We start from the raw sequence: 15,824 nt of genomic DNA, 5'->3' as shown, positions 1-15,824 counted from the left end.
AACAGTCAATGATTTTTGTCACATGAAAGCAAAATCAAAAGGAAAATTTTAAACATGTAATTTTTTTTTTTAAAAAATGTTATTACTTAGCTCTTTCAGAATAAGTGCTACATGTAAGTATTGAATATTTTGATTCTCTAATGCATCATTGAAGTTCATTGGATACATTTTACTAAATGAATATTAGAAATTAGATATAGAAATGGAGAATGGGATAAGGAGGTTGAAAATCTTAGCAGAGGCCTTTTTCAGTCTATCGAGAGAAGAACACCAGAATTTCATTGAAAGTCACATAAAAACATACAGTTTATTTAACTGTAACCTTTATTTTCCATTCTAACTTGAAAAACAGTGCTGCAGCTTTTCAACTAATGCCACCTGACAGGAGCAGCAGAAGGAAGTACCTCTGGCTTCCAAAATTATGATTTATTGTTTCAATGTAGAAAACTTCTTGGTGTGATTAATATTTACTATTTTACTAATAATATTTAGCTGAGTTCCACTGCAGGCACTAAAGCATTGCTTTAGGAGCTCTTTGAAGGAGATGATGTTCTTTTTGTGTTTGTTTGTTTTTCCTCCAAAATACTGTACTATTCACAGTGCACTTACCTTCAAGTTTTGAAATGCGAGTTTGTTTGAATTGAGTTTGACCTAAATGGCTTGGTAAATGGAAGTGAGGAAAAGCTGTTTCAACTTTCTAGGACTTTCAAATGTTCCCATCTAACAGCTTCTAAATACATGGGTCAAAAAACACTTCAGTAGCCTAGGTAAAGACTGCAAGCAATGGAAAATGAAGTAACATTTGACAAACACCTTTTAGTGCTGGGCACTTAACAGTGTTTTATAAGTCTGAGAATGACTATGTAAGTTAAATGCGAGTAGCTCCATTTTTAAAATGAGGAAAATAAAATCCATTGAAATGTAAGTAACTTGTCCACATAACTCAAAGGCCAGTGGCCAAGTCAGAACTCAAAACTTTGTGCTTCTGATCACAGAGACCTTGCTTAGCAGGCATTTCTGTGTCAACTAGCTGGTCCAGCCACTCTTAATAAGGAGTAAGTGGTTTCTCACTCCACCCTCTGTATGTTCAAGATGTTTTCCAAGAGACTTACATTGATAAAAATTCACCCAAGAAACAATATGATGTTTTTTGTCTTTTTCGGCCTGAGCCCTTAAATCTTAATAGGATCACAAACCCAGAACGTAAAAAAAAAACAAAAAAAACCAAACCAAAACAAAACAAAACAAAACAAAACAAAAAAACTGTACTGATCTCTCTTACATGTATTTTGAGGCAATGATTAAAACAAATGTTCTTTTCTGTCCTTGGAATAGTACTATATCCCAAAGTAGTACTGTAAAACTCCAGAATGTTGGAGTTGAAAGAGACTTTGGAGATGATTTTATTTTATTTATTTATTCATTTATTTATTTATTTATTTATTTATTTAGAGAGACAGTCTCTCTCAGCACCATCTTGGCTCACTGCAACCTCCATTTCCCAGGTTCAAGCAATTCTCCTGGCTCAATCTCCTGAATAGCTGGGATTCCATACATGCACCACTATACCAGGCTAATCTTTGTATTTTTAGTAGACACTTGGTTTTATGATGTTGGCCGGACTGGTCATGAACTCCTGACCTCAAGTGATTTGCCCGCCTTGGCCTCTCAAATTGCTGGGATTATAGGCATGAACCACCCTCTCAGGCCCCCATCTTCAACTCTAAATTTAAGAAAGTTGGAAGCTGAGCCTCAAAAGAGCTGACAGGTAGGTTTCAATCTAGTCGCCAAGTTAAGTAGAATAGTTAGAATTAAAACCCAGGGATTGTAGTCCTTATCTCTGTGTTTTTATCCACAATGCTATGAATAATCCTGCAACTGCAATGTTATTTTGCTTTCGCTTTATGTTCCTGTACACGTTTGCAGATATTTGTTCTATGTAATGTTTTAACACTCCTTCAAATAGTGAACCACACTTAACTTTTTTTCTCACTTGGGGATGTAAAAGGGAGTACTGAACAGGACCCTGTGTACTTGCATGCTTCTCCATTAAAGTAACCTGATTGTTACAGAAGTCTTACTGTTTTTACCAGGCTGAACACTGACTTGGGTTCATTTGAATGGTATATTTTAAGCATTGTTGTCTTTGGTCGATTAACATTTAATTATTGTCAGTTGACTTATCAATCTCATTGTCCTAAAATGTCCAAATATATATAAAGTACATTAAACTAGTAGAATAAAAAATTTTCTGTTACAAAGAAAAATTACTAAAATTACTCTATTTCTATAGATGCTAATCCAGGACTCTGAGAGAGTTCCATTTTTATGTGCAAATACATTCACCTACCCATACATGTGTCCTTTTGGTAGAGAATAATTTTTATTCACTTTCTCAATGAATAGCAAATTGCATTTGAGGAAACAAATGTTCTCACTGTACAAAATTGAAAATTGCTAATTTCTCACTTACATAGATTTCTTAGAACATCTGATACTTTTTCTATTCCTTCCATGAGAAATAACATTGTAAATTGAGCTGTTAAACTGATTCATGCTTAGACCAGCAGAAAAGGGCAGTAAGTGGCTCTGAATCTTTCATAAATGCAGCAGAAAAGATTTCTGTCTGTGCTTACCCCTTACCCCTGCTATTTTATGTCATAATGCATCATCACATACTGATGTTTGCTCTTGTGCAAGTCAGCAAAAAAAAGGATTACATCGTGTATGCTGGCCCTTTTCCTTAAATTAACTATGTCACTTTTGATTTGTTATGTTATTGAACCATGTTTCAGGCCTTTTTAACACTGACAACTATGGAACCAATATACATAGTCGTCCCCAGAGGTTTGCTATTTTGTCATCTGCACCCTGAACATTTTAAATATTTTTATTCAGCTAAAATGGTCTTAAAATAATCTAAAAGAATGCTCAACAGGGAAAGACATTGATAATGTGCAATGTAAACCGAGGGTTTGGGGTGACACTGTCTTGTGGAAATTTTGGTAGTGAGTGGAATTATTCTACAAATTCAGTTCTAAAACAAAATTTTAAAAAATGAATATTAAATGGCCTTAGGTAATACATAGTCTTAATAATCATTTTCATTCTCATATTTGTTTTCTGATAGCAAGGTCCAATAATCAGTTACATTTTGCCTGAAACTTCACTGATGAAGAATTCACTGCCTTCGTGGATGTTTCTGATACTCAACCCTCTCTTCATGGTGTTCACAATTTCCAAATGTGGTTTCATTTTCATCTATTGATCCCAAAATATCACCTGGAAATACTAAATGAAGGAATGGTGTACTTACTAAATACATTTGTGTAATATACTGTGAACAGGTAGTCTTATATTTTATTAGGCTTAATCTAGCAGAGAAGAAACAATATAATTTTTCTATTTAAATAGATTCATTTACTAAACTTCTATTGAGTTACAACTCTCCTTTAGGCTCTCGGATAAGTCCTGGGTATTCAAAGGGAAATAAGATGTGGTTCTTGTTCTCACAGAGTTCATGGTCTAGTGAAAAGACCGAAAAAAGGTAAGGGTGGAGTGATATGCCACACACTTGCTAAGTGACGCAGCACAAGTGTGGTTGCCTGTGTGTTTGTGTTAGAAGAGATAATGTTACTTCAAGGCCTTACCATAGGTGAAATCAGCAAAAGCTGGTTTCCAGTTAAAAGGTTGATGTGAAAATCTACATTACAACATTTATGAACTAATTAAGATAGTAGCTATTTTGTGACATTTGACATGGTGAATTTTAGAATGTTTTAGGTGCTGTGACATATATAGTCTGAAATCTTCAAATATGTCAGCTAGTAATATAAGAAAATTAAGAAACAATGCTTCTGTTACATATAGTAGAAATAATATCTTTGCCATTTCTTGGAATTAAATTAACTGTGAGAAGGTTAAAATGATATTAAATAAAATTGTGGATGCATGAATCAATTGTGAAGAAGAAATAAAGATAATTTTGTGAAAAGAGTGTTAGTATTTAAACAGCTACTAAATCAAGCCTTAAAATACATTTTCCTGAAAATATGGTCACTTAAGGTTGTGTTTATATCAGTCGAGAATTGATGATGTTAAAACTGAAATTTATTTAATTTTACAGTCATGTTACGGATTTAATTAAAACATTTTTGAGATTAGTAGGAAAATGGGTATGTATTTTTCTCATTTACTGATCTATTGTTTAGGTAGTCAAAAATCACCCACGCATGGAATGTGACATAGCCTCTACTGCTTTTATAGAAAGTAACTGTAAAAGAAAACCTTTGTAGGTTAAACCTAAGACCCAGTAGTTTAATGTCTAAATGACAAATGATTATGAAAAAAGAATCATGTGCTCTCTTCTCTCTCTTCCTCTTCCTATTCTCACTGTAACTCAATGTAGTTGCTTTGTTCGAATTTGAAATAAGCTGTTTTCTAATCGAGGATGTTATGGATAATCAATCATATGGGGAAGAAAAGAAGTGCTTAATATGGCTCGTAAGCATTCTCCAAGTTTGCTGAAATTATTTGTACAAGAGAGTGACATGATCTTTCTGTCTTGCTCATGGAGGAGGTTTCCTAGTGGGAAATTAGTGATGAAAATAAAATACCGAAATGTCATATCATTTATGTTTCTAAAAGCTGAAATAATTTCAATTTACACACCAAGACAAAGTAAGGCAAAGAAATCTTTACAAACGTGCCTTTTTTTTTCTTCATAGCATTCATAGCTCTAATGCATTTACAAGATGTTAAATCACATAGTTTTAAAGAAATCAGATTGAAATGGGAAACAATTTTCTAACATATTTGAATCTACTTCCAGGACTAATGTAGACACTCCCCAGAAACTTTGTATATCAATTTAGCTATTAGTGGAAGTTGACATGCATTCACTCAGGTTGGTGCATTGCACCAGTGCTGATTGTACCAGCTACATGGGGGAAACATGAAAACCAGTGATTTAGGATTTGTTTTGCCTGAATAACTTTTTACAGTCCTTCCCAATATTATGACTCAGTGAAAGTATATGAATTCCTGATTAAAACTGGCTTTCAGCAATACAAAGTCTACACAAAATAAGGAAGTAAACTATTTCAGTATCTCAATATTGAAACATTGACAGTACTCAATAAATAAATGTCGATGGAATGAATGAAGAGGTAGTTAGACAACTAATACTAAAGTAACACAAAATTACATGATAAAAATTTACCAGGGAGGTGGACCATACACCAATAATTAATGTGTCTGCATTGTTATTGTGATACTTTACTAACATATTATTGTCCATCTCAAATAAATAAGTTGTTACTTATTGAATGAACCTCATTCATTAAGTAAGACTCTTTAAATAGTTGGTACTTCTAGAGGCAATCATAAACCCCAGTCAGAGTCACTAAATATATGCTGCACTGTTCTATGGCCAACATGGTTATGCTAGAAATTATAGTTCCTAGGAGCCTCTTTTCTATATCATTTTAACTTATAAAGAATTACTAAATGGGAAGCAGCAGTGAAGAAATGGGCATTAGGTTTGAGATGAGCATATTGTCTTTGAAATACTCATAGGGTGACACAGATATTTCCCAATTTGTCTCTGCTCTTAACTGCTCTGCATCCAACTCTACTTTCTGACTGTTAGCTATGCTAAGAGCAAACCAAGTTCATTCCCCAAATGATTTGATGCAAACTTAGGAAGTAAGATAACCTCAAAGAGCAAAGAGCCAACATGATTCCACAGACTTCTACACCAGCCCTATTGATGGTGCTGCTACTCTAAAAGCTAGATGTAATGAGCATCGATATCTCCTGAAATATTCCATGCAATTCTATTTCTCCAACCTCTTTTGGGGGGCCTTTATTTCCCTGGATCCTACTTCAATAGTGTAACATCTGACTCCATTACCAAACTCATTGGTTCATAGTTCTTATGATAGTAGTTCTGCTTTTCTTATTTTATCCAGCCTAAGATTATCACAATGATATCTCCCATCTTCATGCTCAAGAAGGTGGAAACCATTTCTCTGCTCTCTTGAATCAGAGTCTAGGAGTTGGGCCTATGACCGCTTTGACCAACAGAATAAGAAGAAAAGGATGTTGTGCCATTTTCAGGCCCAAGGCTTAATTGGCTTGGTATATTTTGATTTCTCTTACAGAACACATGCCGTAGAGAAGCCAGTCTCCATATAAGAATCCTGAGTACTCTGAGACTTCTATGCTCTGCAGAAGGCCAAGCCAACTGTATGACGAATAAATGTTAAGAAAAAGAGCTGATCAACCAATTCAGAATCACTCCAGCCTTCCCAGCTGGGGTCCCAGACACTTGAACTGGTCCAGTTCATCCAAATTTCTCACCATTCTGGATGCAATTGACATTTGATAGCAACTGCATGTGATATTTGGAGCAAGAACTTCTGTCTGAGCCCAGTATACTCAAAGATCCACGAGAGACAATAATATATGAAGTTTTAAAATATCCAGGCTTGGAATTTCTTCTTAATGTAATATTAAATAACAAAAGGAATGAATTACAAGCGTTGTATTCTTCCTTGGTACCCTGTTTTCACCACTGTAGCTCATTCGATAAGGAATTCAGCAATTGCTAAGTGAAGTGGGGCAACCCATTCGAAGTACAATACATTGTTTAACTTTTAATAATTTCATTGCTGGGTTTACTTTCATAATACTTTCCATAATAATTTCATTGCTGGGATCATTTGCTGTGCAAGATTTACAAGCATTATTTAGACTACAGTGCCACAAAAAACAGAAACTATTTCTTTTTTTTTTTTTTTTTTTTTTTTTTGAGACAGAGTCTCGCTCTGTCGCCCGGGCTGGAGTGCAGTGGCCGGATCTCAGCTCACTGAAAGCTCCGCCTCCCGGGTTCACGCCATTCTCCTGCCTCAGCCTCCCGAGTAGCTGGGACTACAGGCGCCCACCACCGTGCCTGGCTAATTTTTTTTTTGTATTTTTTAGTAGAGACGGGGTTTCACCGTGTTAACCAGGATGGTCTCGATCTCCTGACCTCGTGATCCGCCCGTCTCGGCCTCCCAAAGTGCTGGGATTACAGGCTTGAGAAACTATTTCTTAAAGCTATAAATGACTGAGGTCCTACAGGCAAAACAACAAAACAACAAAACAACAACAACAACAACAACAAAAACCCCGATATTTTAACAAAGAATATGCACTATGTCTCCAAATTTTGTTATAAATACATTTTATATTACCATGTTTTATATTATCCAATACCATCCAGAAAGTGTGTTAATTTTTATTTGCCCCTTTATGTTTCTTGACAGTTGGAGAAGGCTGGAGGAATGTGTGACTCAGAGACTTCTGCAACAAGAGTTTCTGCTTTTCAGCAATTACTTAAAACTTACTTGAAATTCACAGCTGATGAGAATTTGTTGGTACTACAGGGCAGAAAGGAGTCTCAGTAAAGTAGTTACTGCACAGAAATTTACTTCAGTGGTGGTAATTCTTGCAACAATAAGACAAAATTTTGAGTTCCTCATTTACTATTTATCAGTATTTTATGTTTGATTTAATAAATTACTTAATCTCGGAGATTTAGTATGCTGTATGTAAAATAGAGACTGAATCCTACATATATATTTATTTTATTTTCTTCTTTTTAAAATTCCTTCCTTCTTCACTCACTCCCTCCTTCCTTCCTTCCTTCCTTCCTTCCTTCCTTCCTTGCTTCCTTCCTTCCTTCCTTCCTTCCTTCCTTCCTTCCTTCCTTCCTTTCCCTCCTTCCTTTCTTTTTTCCTTCCTTCCCTCCCTCTCTCCCTCCCTCCCTCTCTTCCCTCCCTTCCTCCCTCCTTTCTTTCTTCTTCCCGTCCTCTATACCAAAGAGTTCGGTATCCAAAAAATTCTCAGTGAAAATTAATACCCTTTATCTCTTAACTCCCACTGTAGCTCCACACTCCTCCTCTTCCACCTTACTCCATTTCTGTTTTTTTTTTTTTTTGTTTTGTTTTGTTTTGTTTTGTTTTTTTAAATCTTTTCTAGCTACATTCAGATTTCTGGTTTTCTAATTCAATATTGTATAATACTGTATCTGTTTCTTTCTGAGTATGAACAACTGCTATATCCTAACTATGCATTGACTGGCATCTTCTACCTTTCTCCGTATGATAATAGCTAAGATTAATTGAACAATTATTACATGTGAAGCATTACCTTAATGCAGGTATTATTAATATGGCTGTTTTACAAATGGGAGTTTCAAGGACAGAGAGTGACGAACTTCACATAAGTCAGAAAGCTAATAAGGGAAAGAGTGTTTTGGACTAATTAAATTAGTCAGACAGCATCTCCTTCCTAAGAGCAGGGCTTTACAATTTTTAATAAAAAGTCAAAATTTACACTTTGTTTATACCAGTGTTTCTCAAAATGTGCTCCATCATCAACTCTATCAGAATTTTCTTAAATGCTTCTTAAAATACAGATTCTTAGGCCCCAAACCGGTAATGGAAATGAGAAACTTGAGGTTTCTGTGGAAGAGTCCAAGTCTTTCATAGAATTTCCCAGTGATTCTTGGAACAAAAATGCTTGAGAGCCATTGTTTATAGTTGTTTAGACATAACAATGGGCTACACCATGTCCCTGACTATTTAATACTATCTACATCTGTTTTTTTTTTTTTTTTTTTTTTTTAAATATTATAAGGCCCAGGGCTGTAAAAATAAATGCAATAGTGAGGGTTTGCATGTAGTCTTTCCCCATTCTTATAATCCCTATGATTCTGAAGTGTTTTCTACTCCACATTCACCAAGGTTTTCTATAATTATTGATTCAGTGGATTGCCTTTCTCATAATTATTTACTGTTTAACAACAGCATATTTAATAACAGAAATTTTGTATCTCCTTTCTCCAAATTCATATGTTGAAGCCGAAATATCTCGTACCTCAGAATAAGACTCTATTTGAAGGTAGGCCCTGTAGTGCTTAAGGTAAAATGAGGTCATATGGGTGAGCCAAAATCTAATATGGCTGGTGTCTTAATAAGAGGGTATTAGGACACAGGCAACACAGATTGAGGGTAAACACAGACTGAGGATGTAGTGGCACATTCAGTAGGTGGCCGTCTGCAAGCCAAGTTGAAAGGCCTCAGTAAAAAATAAACCTACCAACACCTTGGTAGGGGACTTCTAGTCCACAAAACTATTAGCAGATAAATTTATTGTGTATGCCACCTAGCATAATGTATAATATATAATGTGTATAATATGTACATATGTATATATGTATAAAATGTATATATGTATAAAATGTGTATATGTATATATGTGTATATGTGTGTATATGTGTATAATATAATATATTATATATTTTACACATTAATATATAATTATATATAAATATATATTTATATGTAATTTAATGTATATTCATTTATATATAACATTTTAAAATTGTAAAAATTTAATTTATAAATATATATTTATATATAAACTCACACAACTATTATATGTGTGTATATATATTACATGCATTTAATTATATGTAATATATATACAAAATTTCTGTTTAAAGTAATTTAAGCTATGGATGAACAGATGGAAAATTTGGTACTTCTTACATTATTTCTGTGAGCTTCTGTAATATATCTGTCCCTTGTAACATAAGTTGAATCTTCCTTTGAGTCTTCTTCCATGCAGTCATCCAGTTGTATTAAAAACATATAGAGTTGTTTCCATATATGCTATATTCAGAGACAAAATACTAGTAGAAACCTGAATATTGACACAGCCTTTCTCCACTATGTTTTATACTATTCAACATTCTAGTTAATAGCTATCCTCTTCTATCTTGTCTGCCTCTACTGGACACTGAATATATGGAATTCCTTTGAAATAACCAGATGTGTTCGTGAAATAGCAAAGTATAATAGATTAAATTATTGTTGCTAAATACTCAATTATTTCCCCGCTCGTAGAGAAGAATATTTTCTTTGGCCCATTAATGTTATTAAACATTTTTTTTCTCTGGTCTATAGGGAATAAAAAAGAGGACCCCACTCTTGGCAATAATTTCTGAATTCTACAATGCCCAAATGACCAATTATTTATTCTCACTAATGAATCCCCAAGTAAACTTGTGATTAGTTAATATAGTCCGACTTAGCTGGGAGGCTGATTTCATACTTTGTTGGGCTTCTTGCCATTTTTTGGAAGATTTTAGTGCTTAATATTTATTATTAATACATTAATGTTAATATTGTATTTAATATTTATTACAAATTTATGTAAAATATATATAATTCCTCAAATCTACATATGCCTAAAAATATTAATTTGTAACATCATTCCACAAAATTTCATCAAATTTGAAATATTCACATTTATGAAAATACTAACTCAGTGATTCAAAAAGTCAAGAAGACTTTAAATTCTTTTCAAAAGATATTTATATTCTTTTTAGAATTACATCATGCTGTGTAATATTGAAAACTTTAAAAACAAAACCCTAAATTTGAGTTGTCTTAAAGAGTTAGAGTGGTGGACAAAATAAATAACATAATTTTATCTTAATGCTTAGAAAATATGGGACATAAATGATGGCTAATAATCTGCTAAGAATGAATACAAGCAAGATTTGAAATAAAAGTAAGCAATAATGTGGTTTTGAATACAAAATTAAAACAATGTTAATATTCAAAGACAATTTTATTTTTGTTGATATGCACACAATTAGAATTAACATAAACTGAAACAGTACACAATGATAGTACCATAGTATAATGAATTCAGGGTAGACAGATGTGACTATAGGAGTTTATAAATTTTAATGGGTAAAACATGTAAATTCAATTGTTCATTTATTTGCTGTTTCATTTAATACATAATTATTGACTCTCACTTTCTTGTGGTGCTGTTTCAGGCCCCTAGGATCTGCAGTAACAACATAACTAAATTACCTGGCCTCGTGGAGTGTACTTTTTAGTGGGGTAAAATAGAAAATGAGTAGATAAATAAGACAATGTCAGCCATTGTCATGGCTTTGAATGGTAAGTTGTGCGGGAACACTAAATTGTTTTAATAATTGAAAAAATCAGATTCAATGTCTAACTTTTTCATAATTATGCTGAATTAAAAGCAGATCTTCCAACTATGGCAATAACATCCCTGCAACATGCTTTAGCTTTACCAGTGCAAGTTTATGGGTCTTATAGATTTCATCTGACATTTAAATACGCTAATCGTAAAACAGGTAACACTTGTTATTAAAATGTTGCATTATGTGGAATGTACAAAAGTGTTGTCAACCTTATGCCATCAATAATTACATTTTCTGGGAATTAAGTAACTCCAACTATTCTATATGGTAAAAATAGCTATGACTGGGAGGATGAAACAAGCAGGAACAGAAAAGAAAAATGTCTTACAGCTTGTTTCTTATAGCTTTTTAGTTTTTTATCTCGTTTTAGTCCCATTACTATTGTTAAACTTGATGAGCGCTGATATACAAGAATATTTCTTTAATTGAAATTGTCCTGTATAGGACCATATAATTGCTGCCAAAAGAAATATCTGTGTGTTCTGTATTAAAACCAAAACAAGATTTTTTTATGGGACTAACAAAAATGTATTAAAGAATCACATGCATGCCATAAATAATTCAAAGTTAAAAAATAAGACAGGTATATTGCATGCTTACTTACTATATCAAAAATTTTATCATATGGGCAAAAATAGGCATCAAATTACCTTTACCATCTGTACTTAACCCCTAAAAGTATGTGAAAAAAATCACAAGTTAATTCATATTTAAATAGAATATATCCTCCTCTCATATGCCAAGAAAATAATATTTTCAAAACAAATTATCTTCATGTCTATTCAGTTATCAAAAGTGCTTTGTTTTTTACTCTACATAAAATTTTGATGGAATAGTGTCATTTACTAAATTTTTTTGTAAAAGCCTGCCTCTGGCAAGGAGCAATTTAAGCACAAAGGATACAATGAAATCTTAATATGTGTCACTAATCAAGGATGTACACAGGCAATCTGTTTTCGAGAAGAACTGGTATAAACAGCTTGTTGCCTTAGGAAGACAGCAATCTGACCTAAATTAATATGAATTACCACAACATCATCAGAAAAACTGCCTTGTAATCCAAACATTTCTAACTAGACCCCAGAGGTTCAGTCCATCCAACTGTTATGCTGTATATACTCAGATTTATTCTCTTTAAATCCATTTAAACAGCAATAATTGTTCTTTTAGCTTCCCACATTATTTTGTCCATGTTCCTTTTGTGGTTGACCTGTGGTGCTTTAAACACTTTTCAGAGGAAACTGTAGAATGCAGAAAGTATGTGTGTAAGTTTTGCTTAAAATTCTGTTAAAAATCAGTATTATTTTAAGGATAAGGATATAATTAAATATTTTTAATTACTATAATCTACAGAATACTCTCCTAAAATTGTTCTTCTATTCTTTCAAATGCTTTGTATGTGTATAATCATATAACTTTCAGCACTTTAAACATCGTTCACATTGACCATCCATTTAGTGGTTAAATCTCTTTATGTTTTTAAAAAGCTATTATTTGTTAAGATAGTTGATAAAATATTTGTTACAATTCTAGAATCTTGGGGATTATGGGACACCTAGAATTAGTTTTGCAACTCATTGTTTTGCCATATGGATGTGTGTTTAACAATTTCAGATAATAGTAAATTTTTATTTGAAAAGTAAATTGAATTTTAATAATATTAAAAAGAACTTTTAAAAAGATCTAACAAATGATCAATAATTCATAGGCATTAGAATGCTTCCTTATTATTAGAAAGAGGAAATGTTATTAGGAAACAATCATTCCTTATTTCACTAGCTAAGGTGATTTCTCTAGTATACAATTCCTAGTGTCATATTTATCTTGGATTTAAGACTTTTCATTTTGCTTTACATTTCTTCTTCTTTCTTTTCCCATCCAGACAAGAGTTCCTCCCAAATATGACAAGCTAATCACACCTCTAATGATTTCATAATTGTGATAAGCAATACATTTTAAATTTATCTTAAATTTATATATTCTATATATATATAAATCTTAAATTTATATATTCTAAAATATTTAAAAATAAATGTTATGGATGCCTAATTGCATTCTTTGCTTTATTTAATCTTACTATATTTTAATATCAGGATTTAGTATATGTGTTTGCTCCTCCAAAACATAAAAATGCATCCTATCTGAGAATCATAATGTGTATCATCTTTCCTTTCTATAGCCAGTGCATAACATGGTCTTATGTTTAAAAAAAGATCATATAGAGCAGTGGTCCCCAACTCTTTTGGCACCAGGGACTAGTTTCATGGAAGACAATTTTTCCATAGACGGGGGCGGGAGGTTGGCTTCAAGAAGATTCAAGCACTTTACATTTATTGTGTACTTTATTTCTATTATTATTATGCTGTAATATATAATGAAATAATTATACAACTCAACATAATATAGAATCAGTGGGATCCCTGAGCTTGTATTCCTGCAAATAGATGGTCCCATCTGGGAGTGATGGGAGACACTGACAGATCATCAGGCATTTAGATTTTCATAAGGAGCACACAACCTAGATTGCTTGCATGTGCAGTTTACAATAGGATTCACACTCCTAAGAGAATCTGATGCCACGGCTAATCTGACAGGAGGCAGAGCTCAGGAGGCAATGCAAGTGATGGGAAGCAGCTGTAAACACAGATGAAGCTTCGCTCACCTCCTGCTGCTCACTTCCTGCTGTGAGGCTCAGTTCCTAACAGGCTATGGACCTCCTTTATATCAGGGATCCATGGCCCAGGGGCTGGGGACTCAGGTTATAAAGGATATATAAATGAATAAGTAATTGAACCCATGTGTAAATGAATCAATGAATACAAAACCAGACAAAAGTACAATATTATCTTTAAATTTTTATTTACATCTGTGTCACTTTTAATTTTATATATATATATATATACATGTGCATGTGTGTGTGTGTTTATGTAGATGTCTGCACTTAGTACACTAAAATAAACGTTAACATAAGTTATTATATTTTATCTCAAAATATTTCAATTGTTTTCATGAATGTTTTTAATGGATTTATGTTTTTTTGAATCTTATTAAGCTTACTTGAGCTGTACAGGAGAAAATATGTTGCTTGCATGACCACTATCATCAACAATTATATATTTAATATCTTACATGTCTTTAGGCAGTTGAAGATGCTAATAATGGATGAACTGACAAAATGACCGGTCTCTTCAATCTTCTGTCTACTCATCTATTCCCTAATCAACACATCATATTTTCTCCACAGAACAAATAAGATGATTCAGAAAGAAGACTTTCTTTGTAAACTTTTATGACTAACTAGAATATATGATTTTGTATTATCTTTTTTTTTTTCCTTCTCTGAACTCTAGGGAAGATGGATATTGAATTGACAAGACATGCACTTTAGGGATCAAGACATAACTAAGCTGGATTATATGCCTCTGGAGAGTACTTTGATTATACAATTTGATTACCTTTCAACTTGAATTTCCCAATCCACATGTTATCTAAATTAATCTTTCCTGATGGGCAGCTCATTTGGACTTAATCCCACTGTTTATACTGCCAAAGTCACATATTTGAAACACTTCAGGGTTTTAAGTTTCAAATTATTAATGATATCTTGAAAAATCTTAGAACTCCCTTCTTTTTCTGCAACTAAAAGCCGTTATTTAAAATGGCCTTATTTTGAGGCCTTTTAATTTAAAAGATTTTCATTAATTAATACATTCTACAATGAATAGGCCATTTATATCCTGAATATGCCCAGAGTACGTTTAATCTTGAGAATTATAAATTGCTTTCTTTCAATTGTTATTTATCAAATAATAACTACATTTCATGCATTATTGTTTCTGGCTTCTTTTGAGATGTTTTAATTAGATCACAGTAAAATTGTTTAAATTAAATTTAAGGGATATCTTAGCCACTTTTTAATTCTTAAGAGTCATTTGAAATAAAGATCTTAGGATATAAAATTCTAACCAACATACTGCTCTCCTCTTGTTGGTTTTGCAAGCATACATTATTCAGGTAAACTGGGTTCTCAACTGCAGGGGTATTAAGTCCTTGGAGAGCTGGAGAACTGACATGCTCTCTTTCTGAGTGATTTCCTCTCTCAAGTCCACAGAGAGAAGTCAAGGACCTTAAGTAAAACTTACTGTTCAATTTCCATCTTGTGAGAGGATGTTAATAGATGTATCCACTACATAAGAGTTTGCAATTCAAATATATAGACTATTTTTCTATGCTTTGAGTACTTCAGCTAATCTTCACCATTGTCTAGTTTATGCTCCTTTTATTGAGGTCTAAATTTTCTATGGGGGTTACTATGCAATGGCTAAGAGACATCATATATAGGCATTGTATTTATTTATTCTCTAGGTTATTTTTGTAGTAAAAAACTATTTTATAATATCTTAAGATTATAGAAAATTTATCAGAAAACACAATGCTCGATAAAATTCAAAACATTTATAATAGAAATTTTACTTAGAGTTTTGCCAAGACAAAAAATTCAGAGGAGTACATTAGGTCTTAAGAATATTGCACATGAAATATATAATTTACATAGAAAAACAGAACAAATGGCTTTATTCCAATAGCTGTTGGGAACAGGCCCCCAAATCTGGCCATAAACAGGCCCCAAAACTGGCCATAAACAAAATCTCTGCAGCACTGTGACATGCTCGTAGTGGTCGTAGTGGTCATGATGCCCATGCTGAAGGTTGTGGGTTTACCAGAATCAGGGCAAGGAACACCTGGC

General features: G+C 33.0%; 1 long non-coding RNA gene across 3 annotated transcripts in view; it reads right to left on the bottom strand.

Moving 5' to 3' along the window:
- Positions 1–15,824, bottom strand: part of LOC105487774 (uncharacterized) — a 229,347-nt gene that overhangs the window by 23,081 nt on the left and 190,442 nt on the right. The gene's annotated exons all lie outside the window — the stretch shown is intronic.

Source organism: Macaca nemestrina, chromosome 3 (genome assembly GCF_043159975.1).
Source record: "Macaca nemestrina isolate mMacNem1 chromosome 3, mMacNem.hap1, whole genome shotgun sequence".
Taxonomy (NCBI): domain Eukaryota; kingdom Metazoa; phylum Chordata; class Mammalia; order Primates; family Cercopithecidae; genus Macaca; species Macaca nemestrina.
Note: the sequence above shows the minus strand (reverse complement) of the source record. Positions and strands in the feature narration are given on the sequence as shown.